Source organism: Patagioenas fasciata, chromosome 4 (assembly GCF_037038585.1).
Source record: "Patagioenas fasciata isolate bPatFas1 chromosome 4, bPatFas1.hap1, whole genome shotgun sequence".
Classification (NCBI taxonomy): Eukaryota; Metazoa; Chordata; class Aves; order Columbiformes; family Columbidae; genus Patagioenas; species Patagioenas fasciata.
The window spans coordinates 47,988,252-48,002,708 of record NC_092523.1 but is presented as its reverse complement, the minus strand read 5'-3'; the positions used below and the strand labels follow the sequence as shown (position 1 = coordinate 48,002,708).

The window sequence follows — 14,457 nt, the reverse complement described above, 5'->3', positions numbered from 1 at the left end:
ACCCCATAAAACTGAACATTTATTCATGTATTTTAGTATTGTAACAGCAGTGTCCCTTATCAGTTGTTTAAAAGGCAGAAGGCCTAAGGAGAGATTAATGAGAGGGTTGGAAGAAACATTTTTCATTTAGTTTATGTATAGCCTTCCCTTTATTCCAAAAGGCCATAAAAACAGGACACACTCAAAGTTTATAATTGTAAAGGCAGACAGTTTTTATACTTGCTTTAAATTCTGTGGTATGCTGCTGAATTCCAGAGCAGTACATTGCGGGGAAAAAAAAAAATACAGTATAACGCCCAAATGAGATGACACTAGTCTGTCAGTTTTAATACTAAACAGTAACTGAGTCTTGTAAGCACAAAACATTCCTACAGTTTTTTATACTTGGAGTAATGCTTTTTATACCCACCCTTAAGCATGACTGATATATGGCTGGGGGAGGGGGACCCCAACACACAGCTAAGAATGCATTGAACCCCTGTGGTTGTGTATTTTACCTCAAAACCTACTGAAAACCATAAAGCTTGTGATTATTCAAAGACCATATTCTTTAGCTTGCTAAAGAGATTAACAATAGTCACCTTTAAAGCCTTTTGTGCATTTGTACAATATGTAAGTGAAAAAAGAATTTACTGGACCACAGAGGCGACATATGCCAGTGCTACATTTGCTGCCAATCTGTTTTTGTGCCACTGAATTTCCACTCCCTCGTTTTTGCTCCTATGTTACTCCCGCATTGCAACAGCAGGAGTGTGCATGCATCAGTGTGAACATACATGCCAGCGTAAGAGTAGGACTGATGCAGAAACAAGCGAGAAAGGAAACAGACTGTGGAAGCTCTCAGCGCTTCTCTAAAAGGTCCATGTTATAAGAATCTAGACCAAACTCAGCACCAGGAATTGGTCTTGTTCTCAGGTTGTGAATGATAAACGAAGTATATAAGCAATCAAATACATGCAGCATGTTGCCACACTTGCACCTTTTACCACACTTGTTTAAGAGGGAAATTTAGGATACATTTGTTTCTAAAGCTCATTTTCAAGAAATGAGCAACTCCTGGAAGTACAAATTCCTAAATCTTCATATAAGACATCACAGCTGATCAGTGCCATGTAGTTCTTAGATTATGTACTTCAGGTACAAGCAGACACAGGGATCCACAGACTGCCAGAATCACAGTGGGAGCTACTCAAGATGAGCCCCACTACTTCATATTTTTGATACTTTCATGACTCAACTTTTTGATAGACAAAAGATTTACAACCACAAAACACCTTCCTCTCTAGGCATTTCAGAAATGTTAGATGTACATTCCTGAAAAAACATTTCTCTGATGTTGCTAGCACTGTCAGTAAAAGGAAGTTACCTTTCAAGACCATGGCACTATCTTTTTGCTCCCAGATCAGAGACTGAGCCTGTCTGCAGGGGCTCTGCATATTCCTCAACTAGACAACAGAGCTCAGTCTTCCAGTATGCCATAGGGTGCTGATACATAACATGCAATAAATGCAATACAGTTAGATGTGTGAATAAGCTTGTGGTTCTTACACTGTATTAACAGACCCTCTTATAAACACTGATACTCCATATGCAAGATCCAAATGTATTCCATTATTTTTCTCCTCGGGGGTTTGCCCTGCTTGTGGACAAGCACATGCAGCACCAAAAGGGCCTCCAGCTTTGAGCACCTATGCTAAGTACACTTACCCATCACAAGATGCTCCTTACCACACTAATTAGGGGGACACTCCATGCCTGGAGACCTAAGATACGCACAGAAAAGCACTGCTGCTGAGTGACGATGACAATCATGACAAAAAGCTTTCTAAAAGTAATATAAAAAGCACCATTTACTTTAAGTTTTCTACAGGACATTTGGCTCGTTTGTTTTGGATTTTTCTCAGTTGAATGAAAGTTTCCTAAACTTGTGCGTTCTGGCCACAGGCAGGGTAATTTGAGGCTATAACTGCAGGGGATATTACTTCCACCATTTAAACAATTTCCTTTGACCTACACAGTAAAAAACCATGTGTTGTAGAAACAGCATTTGTAGTATACGTTTCAGATAATCATTTACCATTTTTGAGAAATCCCACCCTACCTTATTACTTTCAAAAGCCAGAATCTCCATCTACTATGCTATATAATAAGAATATTTATTCTTGGATGTAAAACACTTAGCAAATTTTCCCCTTCCCACTCTCCTTGCCAACCCAACAATCCTGTCCCATTGCACAATAAAAAGTTTTCTGAATTTGCTTATCCAAAACAATATGTTTTTACTGTTGAGATGGCAAACCTCAACAACAAATGTCTCCAGTGTAATCTTATGCATTATGCACATGGAAGTTAAATCTTACTTAGGCAGGCGAGACATGGATTCACAATGAAGTGCTGAATAACAACTCAGCAGAAGATATTTCTACTTCTGTATCATAGGAAACTAATTCAGCTTTAAAACAAACAAGAAAAAATCCTTTCTAGATTATTTCATTTTATGAAGCCAGTAACAGCAATAGTGACGACAGTGCTTCCAGTTTAGGAATTAGACATTATGGTGAGTGCAGCTAAGTCCACAGGTCTGCACTTGGAGAGGAAATTTGAGATTAGGGGGATGAAAAGACACACAGAAAAAGAAAATAACTTATTAAAAGATTGTAACACACTCAACCATAAAAGAACAAGCTCTATAAAACTAGAAGAAACATACCAGGCAAATAACAATATTTACTTCTCTTAAGATACCGCTGAAATACTCAATAGCTTGTTCTTGGAATATTTCGTGGTCCCTTGTCACTATTTATGATAAAAGAATCATCAAACTGTTCACCCAGTCCACATACAGGCACCTAACAAGAGAACATTCTTAAACCTTAACTGTTTTTTACAAGTACTGATTTTCTGCAGAAATGCATTTGAAATTAGCCTATTAACAAAGTATTTTCCTCCAGTGACATTGGTAATTCTGTCCAACAGTAACACAGAAATAAAAAATTCTGATAAGGGAATGTAGCAATTGCTTCTCACATGCACAACAAAATGGATCATTCCCAAAAAGGTCTCTTGTGCTTTACCATAAAATAAAGATTACAAGATCTAGAAACATCATAAAAGGGATTAATTCAAAGGTGTAAAAAGTTGATTTAATAATGTATGTACCAATAAATTGTTGCAACCTGAGATAACCCTCATCCATTAGCTTTGAGCACACACTTGAAAGCTGTGCAACTCCAGGCTAGTATTCCACAAAACAGGAAGCCCAGCACTTGTCTATTCTTGAAACATGTCATATTTTAATGCATATCATTTGATAATGTAGAGATCAGCATCCAAAATTCATTTTTTTAACACGTGAGTCACCTGGCATTCTGAAGACATTTTACTGAGGTATGAGATGAGTTTATCCACATCTATGCAAAGCTAAATGTTAAACATCTACCAAATTCCCTTTAAGGTACCTCAGGCTCCTTTATTACTGGTGTAATGTGTGTGTACATCTATATACATGTCACCTTTGGTCCTTGAGGACCATCCTGACCAGAAGTCACTATGTACAGCTGGATTCCTTGCAGTGTGATTTCACCTCCTGCAGAAGACCTGTCTGTGCACTAAATCTGGCCATTAAGTAGCCACGTCTTTCGCATCCATGGGAAAATGAAGCTGTGCAGACTCATCTGACCAACACTATATTAGGATCTTACTACAGCTTGAGACAGGAGTTTGAAATGAAAGGCCAATTCGAACAGTGGGAGCACTGGTTAATCAGCAAGGGTGCCAAAGAGCTGAGGATTTCTGAGGAAGCCCCACAGGTCTTCATTGACTGTGACAAGGACTGAAAGATGCAGCCACTGGACATCAGTGCCATTACCTTCCTAACACAGATCCACTTGCCCAGCCAGTGAGGGACATACAGGTATCCTCTCAAGCTCCAAAACACAAGAAGATAACAATGTTTTATACAAGAAAAAAAAAAAAAGAAAAAAAAAGAAGGAAGACAGGAGGAAAAAAGAGTGGGACAGTAAGAAAACAGCAGGCCACAGAACAGAAAGAGCACCTGCTGTGATGAAAGAGAGGCATCCAACCCTTCCAGAGCACCAGGCTCCAATACCACTTCGTAAGAACTTCAAGCATGCTCAGCAAAAATACTACTGTTCACAACACACAGCTTGGTGTATTAATTTTTAAAAACTGAAAACATGATTTAATCCAGCACAATTTACAAAACACATACAAATCATAATAAAAATACTGTAGTTTCTCTGTATACAAAATGAAAGCTCTAAGTCACAATTCTAAGAAATGCCTTATAAACAACAACTCGTATTCGATTCATACACCTTTCATTCTTCACATGTGGTCCTTGTACTTTAGACAAAAGGTGACAGCATCAGTCTCTGGGCTCCTGTGAAATGACAGTATTTCACAGAGCTTTCTCATCTGTTTTTCCACACGTTTAACAATTGTACTTCCTCCTTGTACCAGTCTCTCAAAAAATGCAGAATAGAAAAATCAGCTTTTATGAAAGTATTTTTAAAGCTGCTTCTAGCCTTGACACCAGGCTAGTGCATCTTGTCGTCAGTCTTCTAAATGTAAATTCCATCCATTCAGTTGCTAGTCATGGTAACATAAAGCAGTTTCCCTACTGTGCAATGAGAAGCTTCAAAAACCATAAAGCCACTTCAAATGACCAAGCAAAAGGATGGCAAAGCCATAAGCATCCAGAAGCCCTCAAAAGAAAGCAAGATGCTGTGTTTACCACAGATAAACCCAGGGTTCCTGGGCATTCTCGTAATGCCAGAGCTCTTCAGTACTTTGGAGAAATACCTTTCCTCCCACGCACTCCCAGACCTCTTCTCTTCCCACTCCTGTGTACACACCAAAAAGCCCTAGGGGTCATGTCAGAGGCATCCAACCTCTGTAAATACACTAATAAGTACCTCTACGTCGCAATTGTGCCAAGAGTAAAATACCATAATGACGGACCTCAGTTAAATAGTTCTTGATAATGGATCCACCAACATCAAGCTAGTGGAGAGCAATTAGAGAAATGTAGTGTGCCTAATGTCACAGAAGCAGCTACCATGCATTTCCCAGGGATGATGTTGGTGATCTGTGAAAAGCTTTGCACACCAGCATGGAAAAATGGATTTTGTCATCATGAAGTTATGCCCATGAACGCCGGATAGGTGAGGTCTGCAGCGTTATCCCTTCTCATCGTTCAGTGATACCTGTCCCACGCTGGTAGTGACACTCTTCCAAGCACTGTCTTGAACTGTTTAAACAATGGACATGGTAGACTACAGCAGGTGTCTCACCCTCAGGAACTCCGTTCTCAGGTGAACTTCACCATTCCAGTCTGGAGGTCACTGGGTGTTTCTTCAGACATACTTACAATGGTTGACAAGCTTATGACAACTGACAAAAGCTTGCAGCATTTGCTATCAGATTAACTGTGGCACCTGACATCGTCGTTTTCAAAGTACTAAGTTGAAGGAGAGAGATTTTTTCCAAAACTTTTACTTTGATCCCAAGTCTCACATTTCTATTAGTTTCTGGGCCCTAGATTTACAGTGCAGACAGTCATAAAATGAATACAGCACGCTGATGGAGCAATTTATTATGAGAAAGTTATCAAAATGCTGAGCTTGTTTCCAGGCGTTTATGTCCCATCGCTTCAACAAGATGAGCCAACAGTATTTTAATAATGAATAACATCACGCTGCACAGTTCACTCAAAAATCCTTGTAAATGATTTAACACAGATGTGTGCAACCTGAATCAATTTTCATGTGCAGATCTGTGATAGTGAGTGGTCAGGTTTTAATGCAAGACAGAGTGCATGATGAATACAAATTTATCACCTTAAGAAAACAACTGATACTAATTGTAGCTTACCTCTTACAAATAGAATCAAAATGTTATAGCTGAAGAAAAACATTTAACAGCTTGTTTAATACATACAATATTCGGTCCAGAAGAAAAACGGATCAGAAACCCCTTTGTAGGAAACAGTGCTTGAAAATTTACCTACAATTTTAAGAGTGTATATCACCATGCTCAAAACCATATTAAAAAAGCAAAACATAGACAAGAAGTTTCTCATCATAATTCAAGAACTAGTGAATACACAATAAAAATACCAATCAGTATGTAAAAGGTAGTAACTGATTTTATATAATGGATAATTGTTTTCTTTACCACCATGTAAGATTTGAAGATCAAAAGGGTAAGTGGATTACAAAAAGGAATTGAATCCATTAAAGATGAATCCACTGGCAAGTAATTAGCAGGGTCTTTCAAATGCAGCCTTCAAGAAGTTGCTAAGACTGACTGCAGAGGGGAAGGAACCTCTCTTAGATGTAAAAACTGTACCCTAGGAGATGTTTCTTGCACACTTTCCTGAAGACACTTGTAGGCAAATGTAAGAAACGGGTTAGCTGAGAAGATGAACTAGTCTGATCTTGTCTGATGTAGTATCATGTTCCTAAGGACATGAAAATTATAAAATTCTTATTCCATGTTTTTTTCAGTTTGCACAATGAGGCACACACAGGCTACTATCACAGTTCCGAAAGGCTGAAGCAGTACACCCTATTAGTTATAGGAGTGATAATGTCAGTCATTTGAAATCTTCTGCATGTTCTGACCCAATCACATTTTCTCCAAAACCTCAACAAGCTGACTGAGGTGGTGACTCACACACTAGATAAACACAACAACCTCTTACAAAGCTTGAGGGGAAAAAAAGGCAGTAGGGAAGAAAAATAACAGGTCTGTTGCATACAGCTTTTACTATGGTGTAAACATTTTCAGCCTTGCTTTCATCCAGCCCTTCAAGCTGGACCCAAGTACAGCTATATATAGGATAGAAAGCAGGTATAGATTTGTTTCATAACATATGCAAGACTTCATAGACCAAGTTGATATTTGAAACATCTTGCTTAGAATTCCATTAAATATTGTAAGAAGATTTTAAATTCTCAAGTCAGAATGTCAAATTGATATTTTTAGAATAATAGATGCAATCCATACAAATCTCTGCTGATTTACCTGACCACCTGAAGCAGTTAATCCAACACAGCACTACATCAGACAGTCAATTTAAAAATATCGACGACCATAAAATCCTGTGTTTTTCAAAATTCATACAATGCTGAGGGAAAAAAGGAAGTTTTCCTGCTGTGTGCCATCAACCACTAAATCTATGCTTTCCTCCAAAACTTATTTTTGTCCTTCACTGAAGGGAAGGATGCTTGCCAAACATAAACCACAGATAAACAGATGATATTAATACATTGTCTTCTCAAGTCTGCTGTTGGAATGCTTCAGTAACTTTGGTGCATGCTGTTTTCCAAGTGAAGGGAAAAATCCTGGCCAGCAATGAAGCCAGTGCTTCCACTCCATTTTTGTACAGTTTCAGAACCTGAATAAGTGAGGCAGGATGACACAATGAGAAGGCTGAAGGGGCTGGACTTCTGGAGGCAAAGCAGCTATGTAACAGCACCATGCAGCTACTTGAAGGGTAGCAACAAAGATCCCAAGTGCAAACTCTTCCTGGTGTAAGTGGACAATATTACAATGGTCAAGGGTCGCAACTGTGGCTTGGGAGGTTCAGGTTGAACGTGAGGAAAAATTCTTTCACTAGGAAGTAGTGCAGCACTGGAGCAGGTTACCTGCAGAGGCAATAAATCCCACTCTTTTGGGGGACTTTTCAAGACACAGCTGGACAAAGCCTTGGCTGGATGGATCCAGCCTTGGAAACAGTTCTGCTTCAAGCAGGAGGCTGGATGAGGTGACCCCATAGCTCCCTTCCAGACAACATTTCCATGGCCAAAACCACAAAAGCATCAAACCAACAATCCCATGGCCACAAACACAAAATCATCAAAACAAAGAAACTGAACTATGCTAAATGTAAAGTACTGTATATAACTATAGATAATCAGCATCAACAGAAGAAGTTATGTCAAATGCCTTTAAATGCTATCAAAATAAAATTTGCTTTCATACTGCACATATTGTAAGGGAGACTTTTTGGAAGGACACACATGGAACTACATCAGTTCTTAATGGAGTGTCAACACCTCTGTTGTTTCAAGATTTTAAATTAAGGCTATATTGTCAAAAGCAAATATCGACAAATTTATTTACAAATTAATATTTGTTTTCAAGTTTTTTCCATCTGTAAATCACAAACGCTATGATAAAAACTTGTTGCAAAGAGGTTATGACTCATTCTGTCCTTTGTGTTTATCACCATTCTTTATGCAACAACCCAGATTTATTATTTGTTACCTTAACAGGAAATGATTGCTTGCAACACAATTAACAACAAGGTCTTCAGGCAATCATAATTCAATGGGTTATTTTCTTTGGCTACAAACTCACCACTCCCTAGGCAATGATACATTTTTGTACCTTGCTTTGGCTATAAGCTAAATGAAGATAATCCATTTCATCACTTTATTATTATTATTATCTGTCCTTCCAGAGCTTCCTTAGCTAGGGAGTCCCCTTGTTGACTATCAGAAGTCACTTTCCTTAGAGCAGCCTTCATTTTTAGCAGCCTGTTTCTTTAGACAATATACATTCTCTGTGGTTCAGTCTATACTCTTTGTCAATTAACTGCAAACATTTTTTTTCTTGCCACTGACAGTACACTTGAATGTCAAGATATGTTGGTGGATTTCCATGTATAGGCTGCATTATTTAACTTCCACAAAAAAATTGAGTTAGTATCTTACATTTACTTCAAGCAAGTCAAATTCAAAGACTATGAAATTTACTGGAAATGTGTACAGTAACTTCAATGGGCTACAGAAAAGGTCTAATCAGATAATCTTTTTAATACTTACATGATACAACATATTAGCATCAGTTAAGAGATTATTACAGAAGAATTACATTATTTGTGCTCTTTGTATTTTAGGCGTTTTACTGTGGTAGTGCCTCAAGCAATTATTAAAACTGAAGATCTTTAGCCTGCATTGGGACTACAAAAACAAAACAGACTGAATCTCAGGAGAAAGAGGGAAGAGACACCCAGCTGGCAATCAGTTCTACCACTTCTGGAACTTGTGAGTCAATAGATTAAATAAATAAAACAAATAGCCACTCCCACTCCCCCAACTCTCCTCCCAGGCCCCTTTTTAAGGGGGGACTGGCCGGCAGATCATAGGTAGACTTATATATTTATTCAAGACAGTTGATCAACTCTATTGGGATTTTTTTTTTTTATTCTCTGAATAAGAGACCATGAACAGGTACTCTCACTATTGACAAGTGGAACAAATTCCACATCAGCACTGAAGGACGCAGGCATGCAGACAAAGAAGTTTCCAGCTGAAAAATGCTGACTTCGGTAACACACAAATCTTTCGAGTTCTTAAATACAAGATTTAGTTAAGATCTGAAGAACACAGCGACTATTAATAACTCTTGCAGTCACCTTTTTCCTAATCATGCTTTCTCTTGGGGAGTACTAAGGTTGAGCTGTTCATGTTACGTATGATCCAGTGAACACTGAAGGACATCATCCAACTTGAGAATTCCATGAAGAATCTCAGACCATCTTATACTTTCCTTCTTAAGATCAAACACATATTTTGCATTAAGATGTGAACAACTGCTGAGCATTCTTCTTTCAAATTCTTAATTTATCTGTAAAAAGTCCACGATGCCTGCAAATTACTGTTCACAGAATTTCATCAGATACACTACACAAATGTACCCCCATAACTACCCAACATGTTGAGCAGTGAAATATTCAGCCTTAATCTGTTATATTGGACACAGCTCATTGTTCTCAGCTTCCCAAACAAGTCAGTGCCAGTTTGATGTGGGAGTTTTGGGAGTGTAAAGAATTGATCAAACTCTGAACTAGATCTTGTTTTGGCAAAAAAAAAATCCCAAAGCACTCAGTCAATCAACAAACCAAAAATAGATTATTTCACCCCATTATCTAAAATTACCCACAAGAGTCAAAAAACTCCAGAAAGCATCTGGAATTCTACGGAACAACAGAATATGAAAAACAAAAACACCCAAACAACCAAAAAAACCCCCAGTGATGTTTCAGTCAGCATAGCAAAACTCACGTGCAAAATTTACAGCCTCTGTGTGGGAACAAACCACTGACAAGGATTTGCGATAAGTAAAACAGAGCAATTTAAATTAAGTCAAAGCCTTTCCTTGTATTATTGACCATCTGTACTTTTAATCACACATTAAAGTACAAATCACAATAGCTCTTCATTATGAACTCCAAAAAATTTCATTATTGACTTCCATATTTGGCAATTTTATTTTAAGTAAGGAAATGTCTGCCACATCCACGATGGGCTATTTTTTCTCAAGGAACACTGACCAGAATTCAAATACAGATACTGAATATGTTAAAAATTTATTGTGCACTTTAGATAACATCAGAATACTGAGATTCTCCCTCAGCCCTAATGCGGCGGCAAAGACACACAACAAACCAATGCAGTTTGTGAATAAGATTTACTATATTCACTAAAAAACTTCATGCAAATCCATTTGTTCTAGTCAGCAGTCACAGAATCAAAGGCTAGTCGAAATAGGAAAGCATGCCAGATTAAGTTCCAAAGTTAGACTGGAGAATGTCTGTAAGTCTTTGGGGAAATAGGATTTTAGTTTGTTTTTTGTTGGTTGTGGTTATGGTGGGGTTTTTTTGTTTGTTTCCACTTTATTAAAAACAAACCAAATAAAAATACATTCTAAACCAAAACTGCAGTAAAAATCCAGTGTTCTTTATTACTTCCCAGAGCAATAACGTATGTGACAGAAATATGCAACAAGGGGGGGTAGAAATCAATCACATTGTTTTACTTATTATCACTGCAGTAAAAAAACCAACAAGGCTGGCTGGCTTCCTTTCCCACAGCAGGTGATCAGCTGATTCAGTTTAAAGAACCTATGCAGCTACTTTTATTCTTCTCAGTTTTTAAAGAATGTGTTCTAGTTCTCCTACCTAGTACTTAAAAAACTATACATATAAAAAAATAATCAATTGGTATTTTCTCAAAGGGAAAATCTTTTAATCAGAAAATTCTCAAATTGCTCTACTTAATATCTTCTCCCAGTTTTTCCAGAACATGCTAATTAAAAAGCTTTCTTGAATACAGAGAAGACAATTCCATCATGATGACATGTAGTGGGGTAAGAACAGGCAGACAAGTCAGCTGAGATGTGACTACTCCATGAACAAGGACGGTTCTGCCGATTTCATCTGCTCATGTCCCCAGGTTTTCATTCCCTGTTTTAACATCAGCTCTGGCACTTGTCTAGTGCTTAAGCAAGCCTCTTCAGTTCATTAAACTGTCAAAAAAGCCCTCCAGTACAATCCAGCAAAAAAAATCAGCCAAACAAACAAGCCCCCAGCCAACCAAATAAAAAACCCCAAATGAATGGATCTCTAACAGCTTGCAGGCTGCAGTTTCACAGCAACCTAACTAACTCCTGGCTGGCATGGTCTCTTACCTCCCTCCCGCTGCATGTTCCTTCTCTTTCTCTTGTGCCAGCTTCAACATTCATTAGAACCTGTACAAAACCATTCCAGTGAGCTGAATCAGCAGGCTCCTATCCACTAAAGAGAACAAGGAAAATAGCTCTCTACTTGACCAACGTACCAGAACAGGTTGGTGCAGGTTCTAGCAAGTGCCAGGGCTCCAAGAGAGGCCTCAGCAGCCACTGGGTAGATCAGCCCAGGCTGCCACCAAACCACAGCTTTTGTCCCTTCACTCACCAAGAGGCTGGACAAGTAGCAGAGCTGGCATATGGGAGAGAGCAGGAGTTCACATCCATGAAAGAGACCACACACCTCTAGCAGCAGCAAGCTGTTAGATGAGTTTACCTGGCTTTATCCTACAGTACCTGATGTGCCACAACTGTGACTAGCTTCAAGGGAAAATACTTCTTCTTTTCACCATCTCCTGTGTTCTGGTCCTCCAATAAAACAGTGATAATTACATGTCTGAGCATTTACTAAGTCAGAAGCACTTGTGAACTTTTACCTTCCAACTACCACTTGGCATACACGCCTTGTACGTGCAGGACAAAGGTAAGCAACCGCTCTTATGCACATTTATGCATAAGCTGAACATACTGTAAATTCAAGTTGCTCACATTTACCATTAGTTTGACAGACTGATAGGCCTAAATTGACAGTCTGCTAAGATGCAACTACAGCTTTTCCTAAACCCTGCAAAAACATCCAACAGGCTTATTTAACACCTATTTACATTACCATTTTGACAGTATAACTGCATATTACATGAAAAAAGCACTTCTTTTCAATAGACTTGTAAATTAAGGCATAAGAGAATTGTCAAGTAAGGGAAGAAGAGGTAGCTCATCCACCTTGGGTGATATTCTTCATGGTTGCCTTAAGAATGCTCTGCTGGGAACCTTTGTGCCATTTTCCACTGTAGAGTCTTGCAAACAGATGGAAAGATGGGTGAGACAACTAAAGCAGAATGCCAGTCATTCACACATACTTTACACTAGTAAGGTAAGCAGTGTTAGGCCCATTTCAAAGGAGGTTGTCAGGGCAAAATAATAACAAAAACTAGGAAAGCATACAGGCCCTTTATTACTGATTCATAGCATTTCCCCAAAGGCAAACTCCAGGTGCAAGCTATGTTCCACAAGAAGGCAAAGAGTATATACATATACCAACTGTAGCAATAATTATGTTTTCCACTAATAGAAATCTCCCAAAGAAACACCCTTAAAAACCACACATTGTAACTAGCAGCTCGAACATTTAGCAATTGGAGAAACCGTACAAGAACCAACACTATTTTTTTGTACCCTACCCGAGACAAGGCGAAACCCTGCACACAGGTCAAGCCACAATGATTTCAATAGGCTCCTGCTAATCCTGCACCTGCCCAGAAATGCAGTGACACAACCAGGGTCACTGGAAGCCACAGGCTGAAATCCACAGGGCCTGCATGTTGCAAATTTTCCTCTGCATCCCTCAAATTGCTGTGCTTTTGTCATCTACGAGGGGCCACTCAAGTTCTTGTTGCTCAAATGCATGCAAAACCACGTGAATTGTATAAGTTACTACATTGTTAAAGTTGTATCATAATAATTAAAAATCAGAATCATTGGAATTCAACTTTAAATATGCAGTGTGCCTGTAGTTCCCCTAGAAACAGACCTTAGGAAAATGATTCATTCTAGAGAGAATTTTACATTGACAGAAAAAGAAAGCCTACATTCACACCTCAGTGACTACAGAAAAGCAATATATGCATTGCCCTTCAATTAACGATGATGTCTGAATTAAATACTTTCAATTGCTACCAGGGTCCACTGGATTTCGTCATTTCAAATAAAAGCGTATTGTGGCCTCCAAGTCCCTCTATTGGGCTGTACCAATCTGCTTGCTCCCAAGTTCCCATCCCTATGCCTTCTCCTACACACCAGTTCTTGCCTCTTGTTTGCCAAGGCCTGCTGTCCATACCCACACACAGGTGGTTACATGTGGAGAACTTTGATATCAAGGTGTTCCTCTACCTTGGTACTTTCAAGAAAAAAAGCAGTATTTTATTTCCTGATACAGCACCCTAAGCGTCTGGACGTGTCTCTGGTGGGCAGCGCACGCCCGTCTTAGCATCAGCTGTGAGAGGGCACAGGCTCTGGGGCTGAGCCTCAGGCAGCAGAGCCCATGAGCTGGACATACCTGCGGCTCGTGCCGGCCCGCGGCTCGGGTGCACCTGAGCTGACCCGAGGGGGCAGAGGCCGGGGCGGCACCACCGAGGCCGCCCAGCCCCTGACAGGAATCCAGGCCCGGCCCAAAGCGAGCGACGCCACGGCCCGCCGCGCGCCCGCCCCTCACCTGCTGCCGAGCCCAGGGCGACCCTCCGGTGCCTCCTGCCGAGCTCCCGCAGCTCCTCCTCGTCCTCCTCCAGCCTCCAGGCTTCGGCCATTGGTGGCGGGGGGGCGGCTGAACGCATTCAAAAAGCGGGGGCTGCCATACCGGCCCGCGGCCGGGGGCTTTCCACTCTGCTGCTGGGCGAGGCCGGCGCGTCCCCTCAGTGCGGCCGCCCGGGCCTGCCCCGCACCTGCGCCCTCACCGCCCGGCTTCTCCCGGCGAGCTCGCAGCTCGGGCCGCTCCACGCTGCTACTGGCGGGGCGAACGGGGACAAGGCGGGAGCCAGTGGCGGCCTTTCCTGCCCACCCGCGGCTCTCCGGCGTCAGCAGGAAACCCGGCGGCCGCCTGGCACGGCCACAAAAGGGGGCGGAGGAGGAGGCGGTGGCGGCGGGGGGAGGTACCTGGCGGTCGCCGCCGGGCAGCGCTCCGCTGCGGCGGGCAGCTCGCCGTGCCCCGTGGGGCTGAGCTGGGATGGCGGGCTCGGGCCGAGCCGGGCTCGGCTCCGCCGGGGCGTCACCGCCGGCACTGAGCGGGGGCCGTGTGACCCCGAG

The 14,457-nt window shown here is 40.9% G+C and overlaps 1 protein-coding gene across 1 annotated transcript in view; it reads right to left on the bottom strand.

The window, feature by feature from the left end:
* The window catches only part of SH3D19 (SH3 domain containing 19), an 84,613-nt gene extending 70,518 nt beyond the window's left edge, over nucleotides 1-14,095 (bottom strand). Inside the window, exon 1 of the mRNA XM_071807796.1 lies at nucleotides 13,871-14,095. The gene's annotated coding sequence lies outside the window, so the exon portion shown is untranslated. The remainder of the gene's footprint in view (nucleotides 1-13,870) is intronic.
* Between the last annotated feature and the right edge of the window lie 362 nt (nucleotides 14,096-14,457).